Source organism: Lutjanus erythropterus, chromosome 20, assembly GCF_056507025.1.
Source record: "Lutjanus erythropterus isolate fLutEry1 chromosome 20, fLutEry1.hap2, whole genome shotgun sequence".
Taxonomy (NCBI): domain Eukaryota; kingdom Metazoa; phylum Chordata; class Actinopteri; order Lutjaniformes; family Lutjanidae; genus Lutjanus; species Lutjanus erythropterus.
This window is the reverse complement of record NC_139336.1, coordinates 11,925,001-11,939,799: the sequence shown is the minus strand read 5'-3', so window position 1 is coordinate 11,939,799 and position 14,799 is coordinate 11,925,001. Positions and strand designations below refer to the sequence as shown.

General features: G+C 39.4%; 1 protein-coding gene across 2 annotated transcripts in view; it reads left to right on the top strand.

Moving 5' to 3' along the window:
- The window catches only part of cntfr (ciliary neurotrophic factor receptor), a 282,491-nt gene that overhangs the window by 80,840 nt on the left and 186,852 nt on the right, over positions 1-14,799 (top strand). Inside the window, exon 3 of one of the 2 annotated variants that reach the window (XM_084746325.1) lies at positions 11,354-11,385. The exons of the other annotated variant lie outside the window; for it this stretch is intronic. The gene's annotated coding sequence lies outside the window, so the exon portion shown is untranslated. The remainder of the gene's footprint in view (positions 1-11,353; positions 11,386-14,799) is intronic. 2 annotated transcript variants of the gene reach the window in all.

Sequence of the window (14,799 nt, the reverse complement as noted above, 5' to 3'; positions counted from 1 at the left end):
CATAAACACTGAAGGCCCAGCTAGAAATTGTACGTTCCCAGATCAATCCGCGGTGGTGTAACGGATTCTGCTGTGTATCCTTTCCCAAATTTTCCTGGACAGTCACGATGGGAAGTTCTTTTAAAGGGTAGGTTAATGTTATCTGGGGGATTTTCAGGGAACTTTCAGGATGTTGTGGGAATGTCAGGGGACCATCCCAACTAGAAATTGCCATAACATTGTAAGAATGTCCAACTGACATGCTCATTTTGTAATGTCCTGGAAGGTCACAATGTGAAGGTCTTTTATAGTATGCTGTTTAGACTAAAGTATTATACATGAAACAAGTACTAATTACCAATTGCTCAGTCAGTGGTTATTATTTATATATGTATGCTGACAACATGTTTGTGAACTTGGGGGATTGTCCAGTTTCTTCCTACGGTGTCTGTCATAAAGTCAGTGAGCCACAACGCTGAACAGGATACAAAGGTATAGAAAGTGGATGTATAGATGCATGAATGCTCTTAGAGGTGTGTAACAATCAGTGACTCATTCATGGGTAAAAACTTTTTGTTGATGAGACATACTAGAGAACAGTCTTTTGGGAGACTCCATCTGGAGTCGACGCTGGATTATTGGGAGGAGTCTTGTAATTGCTCAGTACATAACCCCCAGTTTGGCCATCTTGCCACTTGATGCTGGCAGTGGTGCTGGTGGGGAGCTAAATGTTGGCATCAGTATAAAGAGCTGGAGGCAGATTGTTACAGAAGGAGCTAAAGAGCATGCTGATTAGTGATTGGCGGCTAGATGGGTAGTCACAAGCCGGGGAGAAGATGCCTGATGAATTTTAAAGTGAGGGTTTAATGGAGGAGCAGAGGAGAAAAGTTAAGAGTAAACCAGCCCCTGCGAATCTTCTAAAGTAGATAGAAGGTGCAAAATGAGACAATCACTAATCCGTCCTCATGCTCAGGGAAAAAAAAAAAAAAAAAAAACTTGCTCTCTTCATCTTGGAGTTGGAGCCTGAGATTGAAGCTGTTAAGGCAGGGAGTTCTACTCACCCAGAAGAGGTTGAACTTGTCACTTTGACCCGGAGTGATGTTGTCAACTGAAAAGGATCGACCACACTTTACTAAGAAATAAGGAAGAAGCAGCAGTAGTAGCTGTTTAGTTGCATGCTATGGCAGTGGTGCTTGCAACTTTAGTTTGGTTTATATGCTGTCTTCTATAATAAGCACTTCTCAACATGGCATGTGGAAGTTAATTGACCTTTCAGAAGTGAGTAGCCTATGAATGGAATCAAGCATATTGTGAATTAGCTGAACCCAGTGGTCTGCTGTAGATCTCAGCCTGTAGATAATTATTATCAGCCATCTGCTAAATATATACATGCTCCGCCATCAGCCATATTGCTAGGTTTTGACATCGTCTTCTTTTGTGCTTTTTCTCTGTGCTGTTTGTCAACTTTCCAAGTTAGAACAATGGCGTAAGTCCAGCTCATTGTTAATTAATTTTTGCAAATAAAGGAACTTCTTCTAAACCAAGGAGACCCACTCTCATTGCTGATGCTGTGGGAAATTTGTCTGGGAACACACAAAGATGACAAACCCAGTTGATTTTATATATGAGAGAGCTAGTCAGAGGCAATTTTTAAGTAGGAAACGTAAGTTTAGTAAGTAGAGTAGTTTAAAAAACTATCGTGATACATGCAAAGAATCATGGCAGTGGTTCATTTTCTGTTGTGTATGATGGTGTGTTTTTTATACTCCTGTGTTCCTAAAATGTGATTTAAAAAACATATCTCACCTTGCTTACAATATTGCACTATATCATGATATACCAGATTGTAACCCCTGTATCATTATACACATCATATTGCCAGATTCTTGCCCTAGTAGAGATAAAATCATCTAAAAACTTGTGCATGACTTAAATCCAGAACAATCTGTATGGCTAAATACCACTATGGATATTACAGAAAATGTTTTTCTGTTATTGTGCTGAACCAACTATTTTATTTTCTCTCCCTACTGTAGCAAAACCTTATAAATGTCAGGTCCATTTTCCCCTTTTCTTGGTTATAGATTTTTTTTCTTGCATTATTTTTTCTTTTCCACATAAATACATAAATACATCACCCGCATGCTGGAATGGAATGCTCCATTCACCTGGTAGATCCAAACACATGGCTGAAGTGACATGAAGCAACAATATCAGTGAGCTATGGCATCCATTGTGTTGCCTTTATGGAGCAGCTAAGCAGTTATATCCATCACTGAGAGGTTGTTTTGGAGGGGCGGGGATGAGAGAGTGAGAGTATTATAAAAGGAGATGGAAGGAAACTAAATGACAATAAAGAAAGATGGATATATGGAGATACAGAGATTGACGATATGACATATAATTTGTTAAAGATATGCTAAATCGCATAATTGAAGGATATAAAGGGAGCTGAACAAGGTCATCAAAAGAAAAAGTCAAGCTGTTGAAAAACAGAGAAAACTCAAGTTTATTTCAGCTGTGCTCACAAGAGAGCAGAGAGACAGTCAGCCAAGATGGTCGCTATCGGGCCCTTGACAGAAAACATCAGAGTTTCTTTGATTGCCTGCGATTATAGATAAGTGTAGTATTTTCTCAAAGACCCATTTGTTTTGATAAAGACTTATCCCCCTCCCCAAGAGAGAGGTGAATAGAGGCTGAGGGAGAAAGAATATTGACAGGGATGCATGAGAGTTCTCACTGGTGTTAGATTGTTGATGCTAATGCTAAATTATTCCTCATCTCTTTTTTCCCTCCCCCCAAGTTATTTTTTAAACATTTTATCCCTTCTATTTTCCTTGATTTTGCCATAACTATAAGCTCTACTTCTGCATTATTTTCTACCTCATTTCATTCTTGTCTTTCCTCCCTGACATTCTCTTTTTCTTTACCACCCCCTTTTACTCTCCTCCTCCATTCCTCTGTACTACTGAATCAGACTCTTGGCACGAGCAGAGGCAGCTGCCTCATGGACAGCCCTGCAGATCTGAACTGATGACATAAAGAGTTAACTCCATAAATGGTTTTCAAAGACCTTATGCATCCAGACAGAATCCAATCTCATTCAGAGCTTGACTAAAGCTGCACCAGGTGGTGCATTTTTACATTTGCATGTAGCCTAATAGTGCAGCTGCAACAAAGTTTTCAATCCACTTTTCACTCAAGCCATTTACCCAAAGGTAATCTTGCATAGTCAGGATGCTTTTTCATCAAGCTCCTTGAAAACTGGAGGAACATCTCGTCTTTTTGACTTGACTTTCAGAAATTCTGAAGCAGTGACTCTCTTTTTATGAATGAAATTTGTGCTTGAATTTCTCGTTTGACCTTGCAAGGTGTATACAAGCTAGGAAATTTAATGTTGTTACAGACAAAACTGTGTCTGTTAACTGTGTTCTAAACTTTTGTTTTCTTTTTTTCTTTAACAGTTTTTAATTCATGGGTGAAACACAAATTTGAATATTGTCATGCATATATACACATTCATTCTATCATTTGAACAATGATCATGCCACATAAAAACAAATGATCTAATCTCATTAAGTTGACTTGGAGATATAAACACACAAAATCACACTTACTGACTTCTTTAACTAGGTGAATGAAGTGAATGCACATCAGTAGCATGACAGTTATTTTTTTTTATGTAATGAATAAGTTCATTGAACAGATGTCTAACACTGGATTAATTTAAATGTTTCATCATAAATAATAAATAAATAAATACAATTAATCCCTGGTTGATGGTGCAGAATAATGCCCGTCATCCGTCTGAGCCATTACATAAAAGCAACATGATGGCAAATTATCATTGACGATAACCTGCATTAGTCTCCGGTCACTGAGCCACTTGTTTCCACTGGAATGGCTTTCTTTGTTCCTTTGGGACATACCATTTAAACCGAACCATTTATAGCCAGCCCACTGGCTGAGTGTTAGACAGAGATGACACAAACTGATGGCTGTCACAGGCTGGACGTCCACTGGTCAGAGGACAAATCCAGATCATAAGGTCATGTCAGAAATGGGACGGATGGTGGAAACTTCAAATTAATACACTAAATAAACTGCTGCTGCTGCTCACATTAAGTTTTCTCCTGAAATGACGTGCTATTCATCATAAGGTCCCTAATATAAATCTGACCTGCAGTAAAAGTGCAGTGGTAACTGTTTTCTTTCAAGTGAACAGCTGCCAGACTGTTTCTCTGTGACCTTCTGTTGGTTGAAAACAGAGCAAAATCTGAATTCCCTTCAGGGAAATAAGCAGCAGCTAAATTGTAGCAAAGCTGTGTGTGGCAAATATGGAATAGAAATGAATGTTCACCACGGCTAAATCTGTGGTTACTACTCCTGCAATAAAATGAGTATTTAGTGTCAAAACAGGAATTGAGTTGTATTCTTATAATCCGTAAAAAGGAGCCTAACACTGGACTTAGTTTTAGCTTATTAACAACAGATTATTTTCTCCACTGCCAACTAATTTACCGTAACATAATAACATACGTTTTCACACTGATCTCTTACATCCAAGACAGCCTCACAGTTTTATAATGATGAACTTGCAAAGATTTGTTTAAAGCTGGGTAAAGAAGATTTTGGGTCGTTCTCATGGTCTTGGAAAAAATTCTGACAGTGTCTGAAATTTAGGATAATGTCCATTAGATCTGGGACTCTGTCTCCTCCATATCAAAGTTGATATGAGATGACTCACTATGTGCCCTTAGAGAAGATCACCTATGTCCTGAAAAATATGTACTGTTATGAATGTTATGTTCTGGCAAAATTTTGAAACTTTAAAATAAAGTATTATAAGAAAAAAAACAGGAATTTAGGCTAATCATCTCACAATGTGTTTACTTCTTTGACCTACACCTGTGAACTAGTCAATAAGAATGTTGTGTGTATTGGTGGACACTATTTTAGCATACTTAGCATACATAGTGTGCTGCAAAAATGCTTCACGTCCCCTCAATTCTCTTTGCTAAATTGGTATTCCAAGTTGGCATCTTCATCATCCCACAACCGTGTTCACATTCCCCCTCTTCTCCCTCTCTTCTTAGGATTTTTTTCAATGCACAAAAAGACCCCTATTACAAGGGCTCGTTTCTTGCTTTGCTTCATTGTTCACACTGTAGCGATGCAGACGGATGATACGTGCTGTTGATGTATGCTGATGATGTTTTCTTCTATACTGACTTGCGCTGAAGCCTACAATTCAGTAGGTGTGACTGTACAGTCTACATGCATCATCAACCTTGATGTTGTACCCAAGTTAAATCCATAACACAAAGTGTTGCTTGCAATAAACTTAAAAGGTTGTTGGAAGGCCACAGTCTGTAGGTGCTAGGCAGACAGGCAATCCATCCTCATTTCCCTGTTATCAATAACTTCAGTTTATCGCAGCATTAATAGATAATTTAAAAGGAAACTTAAGGAACATTAATCCGGTATCAGTGCAATACCCCCTACATGTTGCTTGACATTACTAAGTTCTGCACATAAAGCTTTGTCATTACTTTTTCAAGAACTGAAGCACTGAGACAATTCCAAAACGCAGTGTGTACCGATCTGAGAAGACATTTTTTTGGCAATAGCCACTTTATTTGGCTTCCATTCTTTCTTTGGATCCCTTCAAAGATACTGCGGAAAGAGGAAAGCAAACACGCAAGGTGTAGAAAGAGCAGATAGGATGGCAGAGGAGGTGCATGGAGCACTTCGCACTTTCGCCCATCACACATCACCCCGTTTAAAAAGCTGAGATATTTCCATCGATGAGTAAAGTGGGGAGAGCCCCTTTCACCTTGAAATGTGCTGCGTTTCTGTCTAATCTTCTTTCCTCCTTAAAAAATTACCTTTCTGAAGGGCGCTGGGGTTCAGGGAATCAATAGATCACTCAGGCTGCAAATGTATTATCTTACAAGGGAGGCGGGTGGAAAGAGGGAGGAATGAAGAAAGGGAGGAGTGGATGGAGAAGGAATATAAAAGCAAAGCAGATGAGGGTAAGATGATGGAGGGAGGGTGCTGGAGAGTAAAAGGAAAAATGAAGGGAGAAGTGGAGAAAGTAAGGGAAATGAAGGATAAGGGGTAAATAGGGTGAGAGAGCAGGTGGGGCCTGGATGGATCAAGTAAGGGAATGATGAAATTCTAGAAAAATGGGGCTAGGAGAGGAGAGGAAGCACGGCAGATGGAAACAAAGGAAAAGAGTAAGAAAAACACTGCTTGGTAGCCATTAAGGTTTGTTAAAAAAGAAAATTAGGGTGATGAAAATCAAGTGAGAAGGTGGAGTGTTAACAAATGGCAAAGCACCTGTAAATGGTTGTAGGAATAAGATTAAAAGATGATGAAGAAAATCATTAAAACGAGGCAAATGAGCCTCATTGATGTGCATATGGTCTATATGATCAACAGAAGCAATATACAGGCAAGCAGATAAGAGTATGAAGCAGCGACATCACCATGCAGCGTCACCAACACAGTGATCTGCTCTATCCATGTGTGGCTCACCTGGACTTTAGAAATAGGGAGCTGGCAGGGTTAAGTCCAGGGCAACTGATGCACATACAGCTCCTCTGGGTTGTATTTAGATGAGTGCAAAGTTGCAGTGCATGTGTGAATGGGGCTTAAGAGAAGATGGCAGCCAAAACTGGTCACAAAGATTTTCAAGAATAAAACCGTGCAATCAAATTCTTGATTAGAATAATCACGTTAAGTTAGTGTTAAGTTATATTTAATCTACCGGGTTGTTTCTTCATGTTCTGCTGCAACTGATCCTCTTATGCCTTAAAAAGAAAATTAAGCTGAAGGTTTAATAAAGCCTTTCAGGGGGATGGGTGTTACAGTGACTGTATATGGAAGTAACATTGTGACATCCAAGCCAGTAGACTGTACAGGGATTTGTCACAGTTCAGCGGTGGCAGCAGCGAGAGTTGAGACCCAAGTGTAGACATACTGTACAGGCAGAGCCACAAAGTTTTTGAAGTAGTTCACTGAAAGGTGGCGGGGTTATGCACTGAGCAGGCGAGCGGGCAGATATGACAGGAAAGCAATACTATAATGATTTGGATCGAAAAAACAATGTGAGTTGAGATTAAACTAAGCACAGCTGTTCAGGAAGATGGCTAATATTACCTTCATTCATAATTTATTGCCACATTTTCAGCCTGTTTGGGGGCAGACACTGCAGTTGTTTGGCTGCTGGATAGTAAAATGTGTGAGTATGAGTATCCTAGCCTCAGGAGAGATAAGAAGGAGAAATTCCTTTTTAACTGCTTATTTGATGCCCTTTTCTCACAGTGGCATTTGTCCTGATGTCCTTTTTCTCACATCACATTTCTAAAGCAGTGCCATCATGTTAATTAATTTGAATATGGTTGAGTGAATTGTCTTCCAGTATAGAAAAGATTAGGATTAATCAACAGAACCACATAGGTATGGCAAAATAACATCGTGCCTCTGGACTTTCGAGACGTTTTTAATGCTGACGTCATGATCACGTCATGGTGTTAGCTGGAGGAAAAACAAAGGAAAAGCTGGAGGCAAACACAGATCACCTCAGAGTAGTAGAAGGCTTAACCAAGTGAAAATGTCATCTTGCTATGCTGTTGGGTGCCAGAATTGAAGCTGTAAAGGATCCAAATTTAAGCTTTATAGCATATCAGCAGCCACTGCCTGTCAAAAAAGGCAACTATTGTTAAATGTAATACCATGAAAGCTGTGAGCTGTGTGTGAGCCGCGACAAAGTAAACAAATTCAAACAAACTCAAAATGTCAAGAAAGGAAATATTCTCAGACCTAGTTTTCTTATAAAACAGAAAATACAACAGATCACCTTCTAAATTCAAGTTTCTTTCTTTTACTGAATTAAAATGAGCTTTAATAATCTAGTTAATTCCACTGTTATAACAATTACCAACTCTTGTTTAACTCTCACTCGTCCTCTGGTTCAGTGGGTGTTTACGGTGCCATTGAATGTGTCCTGGAGCAGCTCCTGTTACATATGCAGAAAATTAAATTAGCAAACTCAAATGACAGAATTCATCCAAAAAGACCAGTTGGTGATCAACTAGTTAATGTGAAGCTTTTCAAATAACACTTGTGGTCTTGGAGAGTGATTGCCTATATTTAGATGAGCTTTTATTTTCTTGAGTCATTGCTAAGAAGCAAGCCAACAAAATTTGTTAGCTAGTGTTAGCTAATGTTTTTAGGGATATTTTTTGCGTCCACCTACAAAAAACATCATAATGTTTACAAACAGAAGAGGGATCTGTATATCAGCAGTAAAATTAAAATGCACGCTACATACTGTAATAGCATACTGGTAAATAAGAGAATAAATATGAGCTATAACACTGCTAGAGAATAGTATGTGTATGTGAGAGAGTTCTCTGACTTAGTAATAATGTCATTATCTCACTCATTCTGGTTTTCTGTGCACGATTCACATGCACTCTAATAAGATGAAAAACCGTCTTACCTGAAGATGACATGGAGGGCAGCACTCTCACACAAACACACACACACACACACACAGTCATAAACACACACATACAATCACACGTCCACACAGGCAGACAGATCAATACGGTCTCATTTCACACCTTGTGCAACCAAAGTTCTCCATTGCAGAGGCAGCAAAACACAGACAGACAGCCAATACAGATAGTCAGACAAAGAAAGGCAGATAGACAGATAGAGAGAGGGCAGGGAGGTGCAAGGTAGGGTGTCAGAAACGAGGTATAAATGGAAAGCTGAATCCCAAGAAAGGTGTTTGTGTGGAAAAATGAAACCTGTGTTGCTGGGTGGCAGGAGCACTTTTGGCCTCTGGCTAAATGGTTGTGTGTGTGTGTGTGTGTGGTATTTGGACTGTGAATGATCAGACAAGTGTGCCAAACAGCCTCCTCCTTTAGCTATTGACATTGATCTGGCTCTCAGTTGCCTCTCCTTCTTTTTTCCTCATCATCTTGCCTATTTTTCTCCCTCTTCCCTCCTCATCTCCTCTACTCTCGTCCTTTCTACGTTGTAGACATTAAGCTGACAGTTGTATCCATCTGCAGCTTACAATAAAGCAGATTAAGCTGCGAGTCTTAATGTAGATCACCAACGATACAAGCACCTCCAAAAATAGGAAACACAAAAGCCAGAGTGTTCGTGCTCCTACAGAAATCCTTTCACCCCATAGAGTAATCATTTTAGAGGGATTCTAGAGAAGTTTGATAAAAAAAAGTCATCCTCTCTCTACTATTCTCCTCGCTGCTCCTCTTAAGTTGCAAATAAAGCAAGACAACAGCAAGCAGGTGGTGTAATCTGTGTGACGTGCGTGTCTGTGCGCATTTCTATGCCTGCAGGAGACAGTTGCTTAAAATTTGTCCTTGCATAGCCCCTCCATTCCCAATGCATGTGTTAGTATGTGCATAAACCCTCTCCCTCCCACCTCACATTGGCTCCACTCCACAGGCTGCAGACTTTAGTAATCAATATATATGTGTGTGTCTGAGTGCGCGCGCGAGTAATGGAGTGGAATCTGACAGCAATTGTCAGTCATCTCGCATGGCTGCGAAATAGAATCTAAAATGGTGCTCCAAAACGTTGTGCATATGCCTCCGCTCATTTATACATATGTGCATGAGAGCCAGAGAGCATTTGATTAACATCCATCTCTGCATCACCTCTTCCTGAGCCACCTCCAAACAATAAAAACCATTACAGCCACTTTGCCGTGCACACCAGTGAACGTTTGTCATCCCATTGTGCTGGATAACAACACTGCAAGATTACTTTTGTTCACCCGTTATTCATCCTTTTATGTTTCCATTCCTCCCAGAGAATGTCCTTGTAACTCATCTTTCATGAACTGGAGTCCTGTTTGTGTTAGTTTCTTGCCATTTTTAGAGCCCGATTTGCAGGTTTGTTGTCTAGTGTGGTTTACTGAGTTGAGTGGGATGTTAACCACAGTTCTGGTGCTGTTTGGAGCATCAGATTATTTACTCGTGTCCATGGCTGTATTACATTTGCTCAGTCATTTTGCTGTGCCTGGAATTTGTCCTTTTAGATTTATACATGTAATCCCTTTATTATTATTGTTTTAATTAAATACTGACTTATTAGTGTCTAACACACACCCAACTTGTAATTAACTGCTGTCACAACCAAGACAGACCTTAACGAAAGGAGGCAGTCAGTAATTACTTTTGTGAAGCGGTGTATTTGGGATGGAGCTGGCTGACAGGAAAGGGGAGGACAGGACAGTGGAATGCACATGCAGCTATTAAAGATTTTATTAAAGTGAAAAACTTTATTTACATGGAATAATTTACTTTATTTGTTTGATTGGGACAGCACACATTCATGAAAATCAGTATAAAAATACATGTAAACATGCTGGATTTTAACAAAAATGCTAATTTAAATCCATAGTTTCTAGGCAGGACACAAAAACAAAAGCATTACAAAATGCATTGTGCAACATGTCAGGTTTTTACACGCACATCCTCTGGTTTGCCCACCCAATCAGAGAGCCAGGATCATCCTGCGGACCAATGAGACGCCTCGGAATGTGTACCCAAACAGGAAATCACTCAACCTTATCACAAGGGAATAGCACGAAACTAAGAAATGATACAAGAGCCGACATTTGTATTGTTTATTGAGATGGATCACCAAGCGTGGGTAATTTTCCAGTCAGTGAAAGTTGTTTTCCATCATTTGCAGGAAAAATGGCACCAAATGGCTTGTTACTAGAGAGGAAAATAAGCCCCATTGAACCCAAACATAAAGCTAACTGTTTGAAGACAGTACAGACACATACAAGACCAGTGTGTGAGATTAGACGTATTGGCAGAATACATATATATATGTATGCCAATACGTCTAATCTTACACACTGGTCCTGTATGTGAAATGTTTCAGTTGAGCAAACTCAAAATATGTCTGTTTACTAACAAAGATGTATTGAATTTGTTGTTGCTGTTTGTTGTAAGTGATACACAATATTAAAACTGCAATATATCAAATGACCATCAGTCCAACACAGGCCACTATATTTTTAAACCTTTGCTTTTAGTGTTTTTTTTTCAGGGAATGGCTTGCAGCTACAAAACTACATCCATTTGCTGTGATTATGTAATCCAATTTCTGTAATATTTCTACATTTTAAGATGTGAATTCAGGTTAGGAGAAAGCAAGTTTTGGTCCATATCTTATTGAATTCAGACAATTTCTAATTGAATGTCTTTGTCAGGATGTTGATGGTGACAACATATTTGGAGTGTGATAAAAAAGAAAGGACATATTTTTAATTCCATAATCAAGTAACTCTGTGTTTCTTCTTGTTTCATTCTAGGTGTTTCCCCTTGACCCCTACTAAGTCACAAGGTTAGTGGCATGATTTTGACTTGAGAAGGTATTACTTTGAGTAGATGTTTGTTGTTGTTCTTGTGTTATTCATCGGATATGATGCTGTTGTAAGCCAGCAGTTGGTGTCAGTACCTGGATGAGCCCCCAGTTTGTTACGACAGGCTTGCAGGCTGCAACAAAGACGCAAGATGTGCATTGAATCTTTCAATTACAAACTGTAATGCACAAAATGTATGAATTATAATAACTGCAATGAGGTGAGGAAATCAGGATCAGAGATGTGAAAGTGCATGGACATGTGGGATAATGTGCGGTGTGTGTTGTCGGTGTGAAACAAAATAAAGCAGCACAAAAAACAGGAGCTGCAGGGTTTGTTAACATTGAGAACATTGGCCAAGTCTTCCCAGTTACTCTAATGACACCCAGCCAAAGACCTAAAAGACAAAACACATACTAGCAAACAACCAAGCTTCTGGGGCCGTTGCAGATTTCACCAGTTAACTCGATTATGGAGCTGTAATGAGTTATCATACTACATTATTCTATTAAATACTTTTTGTGACTGGTTAAAATCTTCTACAAATTCTCCATGTATATTCAGTAGAATTTGATTTCTGATCATAAATTATTATTTCTAAAAAGAAAAGATGCAGCACAGCCATATTTAAAACCAATAAGACAATTAGAGAAACCAATCAAGTCAAGTAATACAACTTTTTGGCCTGGGGCTGAAATGTTGGAGGCTCAGCTCCTTACCAGTGGGTAAAGAAAGGCTCCAGTAGTTTAAATCTGAATATGGGTTGATTTCTGTAGTTAAACCCATGTTTTTCTGTCAGTCAACAATTCATAGCATCATGTTGGCTCAGTTACAGAGTCATTAAATGTTTCCCACTGGTGGGAGACAGTTATCACTTGTTGTTTTGAAACGAAATATTAAAAAAAAAAAAAAAAAAGGAATAAACCCGCAGGATCCAATATATTTTATCATTTCTTGTTTTGACATTTTCATGAGAATAATACCCACCCACAGATGTTAAAACTCCTGCTCTGAGAAGATAAAATTCCGCTGCTATGATCACTATTCAGGTTTCAAGTATATTTCATTCTCTTACTTTGAAAGTTTGTTCCTCCAGTCAGTGTAGTTCAGGGACTTCGCTCAGCTTGGGTGGTTAGATATTTGGCTGAGCAACGCAGGAGACCAGAGTTTCCAAATCCCGTGTGAGAAAAATGATTTTGAATGTTGAATATCTAAGTGCTGTTGCATAAGAGTCTTAAATGAGTTCATGATAATCGGTAGACAAACACAGTTACATAAACTGCACACAAGAATCTATCTGTGTGTATGTATTCGTGTGTGTTTGGCCATCCATGTGTGTTTGTGCGTGCAGCAGTGCTTGTGAACATGCTTTGTCTGTTGTGTACTTGTGAATGCGCTTGCAGCAGCAACATGTGTGGAGAGATGGGATTTTTCATGTTGTTCCCTTTTCACTTCACTTTCTGTCGTGCTGTTTTTCTTTCATTCAGTCACTCAGTTCTTCTCCCTCCTACTCTTCCTGCTCCTGTTGTCTCAACAATTTTTCATACTCTCCTCTTTCCTTGTTATGTTCTTTTTGTCTTTTCTTCCTCATCTTCTTTTTGTCCACCTTAATCTCTGTATTCATTTTTCCTTAATAGGACTTCCTTTTCGTTTTCTCTTTTTGCTGTTATGTTCTGGCATTTATTTCCCTCTGAAGAGTGTGGCCGCAACCTTAGAAAACAGCATTGATTCGATATTTCCCCACAGCAGGTCATTTGGATGCAGCCGGGGTTGATGCAAGGTGTGAGCGTGGGACCAAGCAGTCCTGATGCTTGGCCAAACCTTTATAACGGATTGCATCGCTAATAAACAATGAAAGGGCTGGAGCTAAGCGCTAGTGGTGTGTGTTTGTGTGTGCGACTGTATGTGCGTGTGTGTGTAGGAGGGGACAAATTGGAAGAGGATGCTAATAGATCTGTCAAGACCCTGATGAGTCAAGTGTTTACTCAGGACATCACACATGCATGTGCTCACCTACACACGGACGCACACACTCACACTCACACGACTCAGTTTCAGTCAGTTCTATACCTCATGACCGTGATTAGTGACTGTCTGAGGGGCAGGGGTAAAAAAAATAAAAAGTGCACCAGCTGTGACCTTAAGTACAACAACTACTACACCTCTGTAATAAAACACAGTGTGAACTATTAACTATTTGAACATTTAGTTTCACATAGAAGCCAGTTAATTTCTGTCATTTAGGGCAGCTAATAGTGGCCTAGAGGGCCCTTTATCACATTTTGACCACTGTAAGGGCACCTTAGGCTGCAAGGGCACTATCTCACTTTGACCAGTGGAAAGGTGCCCTAGAGGGCACCTTATTACATTTTGACCACTTCGAGGGCACCCTAGCGGGCACTTTGTCATGTTTTACCCCCTGGAAGAGCACCCTAGAAGACACATTATCATGTTTTGATCAGTAGAAGTGCACCCTAGAGGGCACTTATTCACATTTTGACCAGTGGAAGGGCACTGGTTGTGATGCAAGACGATTTTCCTTATGTTTGGAGATTTTACTCCGCTGCTTTCTGTTTGTTTCCATAACTCACCTTTTCATTGAATTCTAATTTCCTCTCTTTGCATGAGTAATGAAAATAGCCACTTATTCGAAAATTACACAGCCACTTACCTAGCACTCACAATAAATAAATAAATGTGTTACTATCTATGATCACAGTTTGTGCGTGTAGAGCCAATTTCAACAGTATAATACGAATTTAGATGAGTCCCTCAGAAACCACCGCAGGCTGAAGGAAATTAAAATTTACATATATATGTTTATTAACCTTTATGTATTCAGATAATGTTAAAGCAGGGTGTATGTTTCTTTCAGCAGTGCTTTGGTCACACGCATGCTGCTGTGCATATTAATAACAGGGAACTGCATTGCAAATGCAGCTTTGATTCAGTGCCTTCCTCAAGGACATCTTAGAATTAGTTTGTTAGTCATGTGTGTTTTCCTCCTACATCTTGAATTGTCAGATCTCCATTTCCAAAAGCTCTGTTTTCTATCTCACATGCTTTCTTTTTATTTTAAGTAAAAATCTAAATAATCAGTTTCTTTATGGGGCTCAAGACCAAACACCTCCTTTGAATTTTGACTCACTGTCATCCATAGAACTCATATCTGCTGTAGGCCAAGCTGAACTAGCCTGTATGAAGACAAATTAAGTATTGCATTATACATCGTGACAGATTTACATTCACAGGTTGTCACCGTCCCTGCTTACTCATTGGTGTATCATCGTCATAGCAATTCCTCCGGGAAGTTCAGGGGCTCTCTGCTGTGTGAAAAATAGGAAATGCTGTCATCAGCATTTACTGGAGGACACAAGAGAGGGAGACAAAAAGAG